Source organism: Pongo pygmaeus, chromosome Y (assembly GCF_028885625.2).
Source record: "Pongo pygmaeus isolate AG05252 chromosome Y, NHGRI_mPonPyg2-v2.0_pri, whole genome shotgun sequence".
Taxonomy (NCBI): Eukaryota; Metazoa; Chordata; class Mammalia; order Primates; family Hominidae; genus Pongo; species Pongo pygmaeus.
The window spans coordinates 36765877-36771732 of NC_072397.2; the positions used below are offsets into that span (position 1 = coordinate 36765877).

The following is a 5856-nucleotide window of genomic DNA, read 5'->3' on the forward strand; positions in this document are numbered from 1 at the left end:
AAAAGTAAAAAGAAAATAAAAGTAAATTAACATAGGTTATTAAGAAATTCGCAAAGAACAAAACAGAAAAGCAATCAAAAAGAATGAAGAACATTTACCAGATATACAGAATTACCTTAAATAAGCAAATCTAAGATTTAGCAATATTCATGAAAGAGTTCAGGAAAAGGAAGTTATATACAGCATATTCAAATGAATAATAACAACTTTCAAAAATTTGATTCAAATATGAATACATAGGTTCAGAAAGATCGGAGACTACAAAAAAGGTTAATACTGCATAAAACTATCCCACAACAAACAAGAATCAAACTCTCGCTCCCAGTCACCACTGCTAGCTCGCTCACCTTGTTCTGCGGCTCCAATATCCCACTCCTCCGCCCATCGCAATAGAAGAAGTGATCGCCATGCTGGTCATTGACAATGGCTCTGGCATGTGCAAAACTGGCTTTGCTAGGGATGGCACTCCCCGAGCCATGTTTCCCTCCATCATGGGGTGCCCCCGACACCAGGGCGTGATGGTGGACATGGGCCAGAAGGACTCCTAAGTGGGCAATGAAGCCCAGAGCAAGCGCAGCATCCTGACCCTGAAGTACTCCATCAAGCATGACATCGTCACCAACTGGGACAACATGGAGAAGATCTGGCACCACTTCTACAATGAGCTGCATGGGGCCCCAGAGGAGCAGCCAGCACTGCTAACCAAGGAACCCCTGAACCCCAAGGCCAACAGAGAAAAGATGACTCAGATTATGTTTGAGACCTTCAACACCCCAGCCATGTATGTGGCCATCCGAGATTTGCTGTCCCTCTATGCCTTTGGGTGCACCACTGGCATTTTCATGGACTCTAGACAGAAGGTCACCAACATGGTGCCCTTCTAGGCGATCTAATCCCTTCCCCATGTCATCCTGCATCTGGACCTGGTTGGCTGGGACTTGACTGAGAACCTCATGAAGATCATCAACAAGCTAGGCTACAGCTTCACCACCACACCCAAGTGGGAAATCATGCATGACATCAAGGAGAAGCTATGCTAGATCTCCCTGAACTTCAAGCAGGAGATGGCCACTGCCACATCCTCATCTTCTCTGGAGAAAAGCTATGAACTGCTCGATGGCCAGGTCATCACCATTGACAACGAGTGGTTCCAGTGTCCGGAGGTGCTGTTCCAGCCTTCCTTTCTGGGCATGGAATCTTGCAACATCTGAGAGACCACCTTCAACTCCATTATGAAGTATGACGTGGACATCCGCAAAGACCTGTATGCCAACATGGTACTATCTGGCAGCAACACGGTGTACCCAGGCATTGCTGACAGTATGCAGAAGGAGATCACTGCCCTGGTGCCCAGCATCATGAAGATTAAGATCATTGCACCCCTACAGTGCAAGTACTCAGTTTCAATCGGTGGCTCCATCCTGGCCTCAGTCTCCACCTTCCAGCAGATGTGGATTAGCAAGCAGGAGTATGATGAGTTGGGCCCCTCCATCATCCACCACAAATGCTTCTAAATGGAATGAGCAGATGTGTAGCATTTGCTGCATGGGTTAATACAGAAGTATAAATTTGCCCTTGGCAAATGCATACACCTCATGCCAGCCTCATGAAACTGGAATAAGCGTTTGAAAAGAAATTGTCCTTGAAGATTTTATCTGATATCAGCACTGGATTGTAGAACTTGTTGCTGGTTTTGACCTTGTATTCAAGTTAACTGTTCCCCTTGGTATTTGTTTAATACTGTGTACGTATCTTTGAGTTCAAACTTTAGTGCATGTGGCTTGGTCACTTCATGACTGCTGAGGTAAGAACGTGGTTGTGGAAGACTAGTCTGTGGCTTGGTGAGTCTGCATGGCCAGTAGCCTCTGATCTGTGCAGGGTAGTAATGTGTCAGGACTTAGTGTTCTGGGATGTCTCTAGAGGATGGCAAGGGCTTCTGAACCAGTTACTTCTGTCCTGCCTCTCTGTCAGGGTTGGAAAGTGCAAGCCATAGGACCCAGTTTCCTTTCTTAGCTGATGTTTTCTGCCAGAACACTGTGGGCTGTCACTTGCCTTGAGTTGGAAGCAGTTTGCATTTACACCTGTAAATGTATTTATCCTTTTAATTTACGTAAGGTTTTTTGTATGAAATTCTCAATTCTTTAAAGAGATGACAACAAATTTTGGTTTTCTACTGTTATGTGAGAACATTAGGCCTCAGCAACACATCACTGTATAAGGAAAAATAAAAGTGTTGCCAAAAAAAAAGAATCAAGCTCTCAAAGTTTGAGAAATAAAGAAAATTCTAAAAGCACTAAGGGAAAATAAACAAAAAAATGGAGGGGCTTGAAATCATTCGGCAAAAGACTTGTCAACAATAGGCTTTTAAGGAAGACACAATAATAAAAGATATAAATTGTGATGTCAAAAATGTAACTGGAACAGAGGGTAAATGTCTAGAGTTTTTATGTGACAAAAGTTTTCAGCTTAAGCTAGTTGATTATTAACTAAGATGTTTTCTCTGAGCCTTTGATGACATCAAAAGCTATAGCGGCAACACTAATGATAAAAACAAAGCAGTCAAATCTTATCACTACTGAAAATAATTAAATGCTAAACATTTAAAAGCAGACATGAGAGGAAGAAAGGAAAAAATGATGTATGACTCAATCAGAAACAACTAACAAGATAACAGTAGTAAGAACTCACTTATCAATAATTATCTTGAATGTAAATGAATTAAATTATGCAATTAAAAGATGTGGAGTGACCAAATACATTTTAAAAATGGGATTCAACTACACATTACCTATGAGACCCACTTAATCTTTAAGGACAAACATAGGCTGAAGGAATAGAAGAAGATACTGCTATGCAAATGGTAATAAAATGTTAGGAGTGGCTATACTCCTATCTATAAAAGAGATTTCAATTCAAAACCTGTCATAAGACCAAGAAGGTCATCGTTTAATAATAAAGCAATGAATTCATCAAAAGGTTTTAACAATTATATATATACATCTGCACTCAACATTGGAGCACCTAAATATTTAAAGCAAATATAAATAGAAATGAAGAAAAAATAGCAATAAAATAATGTAGGAAATTTCAGCACCTCAATTGAAACAAGGAATAGATAAACTTAACAGAAAATTAATAAGAAAATGCCAGACTTGAATTGTACTTTTAACTAAATGAACCCAACAGACATATACAGAACTTTTCATCGTGTAGCAGCTGAATATATATTTTGCTGTAACACACCTGGAGGATTCTCTAAGATAGACCATATGCTAGGCCATAAATCAAGTCTTAACAAAGCAAGATGGCTAAAAACATACTTAATATTTTTTCAGACAGTCATAGTAGCAAACCAAAAATCAGTAAGGGAGAAATCTTAAAAAAAAAATCACAAATAATGAATTTTTATTTTTTTTTTTGAGACAGAGTCTCCCTCTGTTGCGCAGGATGCAATGCAGTGGCACAATCTTGGCTCACCACAAGTTCCACCTCCCAGGTTCACGCCATACTCCTGCCCCAGCCTCCCGAGTAGCTGGCACTATAGGCGCCCACCACCACCCCCAGCTAACTTTTCATAGTTTTACTAGAGACGGGGTTTCTCTATGTTAGTCAAGATGGTCTCAATCTCCTGACCTCATGATCTGCCTGCCTTGGCCTCCCAAAGCGCTGAGATTACAGGCATGAGCCACCACCCCCCAGCCTACATGACATTTTAAAAACATTGCTCCTAAATAATGAATTGATGAAACAAAAGATAAAAAAATATATATTCTTAAATATCTTGAGACAAATAATAGTTGAAACAACATACTTAAACCTATGGTGTGCAGTGAAGCAGCATTATCATGGAATATTATAGCAATAAATGCATACATTTAAAAAAAAAGATACCAAACAAGCAACATCTCATTGTATCTAAGAAACTAGAAGGAAAAACGACTAAATTCAAAATTAGCACACTGAATAAAATAATAATTAAAACAGAAACAAACCAAATAGGGAACATAAACATCTGATGAGAAAAAAAATAAAAGACAGCCAAATTTTAAAGCAATACGTAAAGTTATCTCTCTTTGCAGATGACAAACTCCGATATGTAAAAGCAGCTCAAATATTCTATTTAAGAAACTGTTACAACCAATGAACAAATTTGGTAACGTCATTGTATAAATAATTACCTAACTGAAAAAGAATTCAAGAAACTCATCTGACTTATAAGCATATGAAAGCAATTAAATACTTTAAAAAAAGGTAACCAGAAAGTAAAAGATCTCTCCATTGAAAACTATGAGACATTGATAAAAGCAATTTAAGAAGACAAAAATAAATGGAAAGATTGTCTATGCTTCTGGATTGGGAGAGTTAATATTGTTAAAATATTTATAGCATCAAAAGCAATACACAGATTCAATGTGATCCAACAAAATTTCAATGGCATTCTTCACAGAAATAGAAAACAAATTATAAAACTTGTAGAGCTATATAGAGAGCCATAAATTGTGAAAACAATTCTTGAGAGACAAAAAAGAAGTAGGAAGAATCACATGACCTTATTTGAAATTGGCATGAACACAGAAACATGACCAAATGAACAGAACAGAACTTCCAAGCATATGTAGTCAGTTAGTTTTTGAAATCTGCAGGAAAATGATAAAATGAGAAGAGGGATCATGTTTTCTATGAGTAGTGCTGGGAAAACTAGATTTCCACATGCAAAAGAAAAAAATTGGATCCACATTTTACATCATACACAAAAGTCAAATGAAGATGAGTTGAAAAATCCTAAATGTAAGACTGCAACCTCTAAAACACCTAGAAGAGAACACAGAAAAAAGCTCATGAACGATGGCCTTGATAATAATTATTTTGAATACCATATAAAAACTCAGTCCACATAAACAAAAACAAATAAGCAAGACTACATCAAATGGAAAAGGAATCAATCGACCAAATACAATAACCTAAATATTGGGGAAACTATTTTCAAGCTATATATCTGATGATGGGTTAAGATCTAAAGTTTATGAAGAAATTGTATGTGGGAAAGAAAGTTTCTGGGGTGCCAGTTGATTTGATCTCCCCTGTGTGAGACACCCATGGGGAGCCATGGGTGGCTTGTGAGGAGAAAATCTCCTTACTGCCTTCATGTCTTTTTCCCTGAGAGCACAACCGCACAGCGCATTCCACTGGTTGCTCAGGGAGATAACACCCTCTTGAAGCAGTGGAGTATAATCAAACGTCTTGGCTCTTCCTGAAAGCTGTTGCCACCCATTTCAGTCCTGATAAGTTAAAGATCTTAAGTAGTTTAGCCACACGCCTTTGCTCAAGGGAATTCACAGAAACCGCCAGTGCTATACATCTTACTCAATGACTGACGAGTTCTCCTTCACTGATTAATCCTTTTCCTCATTCCTTCCTCCCCCTCCCATCTACCCTAAGAACAAAGAGCTTGTAAACCACTAAATTAGGTGGAGCCTGAGAACTTTGGGCCGTGAGCAAGCCTCCGATGCTCCGGCCCCCTGGACCTGCCTTTTAAATGCTTATTCTCTCTCTTTCTAAGTTCTTTGTCTCCCCCAGACTCAAGGTACCTGCGGGGTGTTATGAGACTCTTTTCCCCAACATTGTACAACTCAACAGTAGCAAAACAAATAAATATATTAAAAGCTGAGCCAAAACTCTGAATTGACATTTCTCCAAGGAACATATAAAAATGGGCAACAGGTGTTGAAAAACTATTCAACATATTAATCATCAGAAAAAAATTAAATCAAAGGTATGTTGAGACATTACATAACTCACATCATAATAGCTATTATTAAAAACTGAAAAGATCACAAAGGTTGGCTAGGATGTATT

General features: G+C 38.4%; 1 pseudogene; it reads left to right on the forward strand.

The window, feature by feature from the left end:
- The first annotated feature begins 389 nt into the window (after positions 1-389).
- LOC129025807 (actin, cytoplasmic 2-like) lies at positions 390-1641 on the forward strand (annotated as a pseudogene).
- The last annotated feature ends 4215 nt before the right edge of the window (positions 1642-5856 follow it).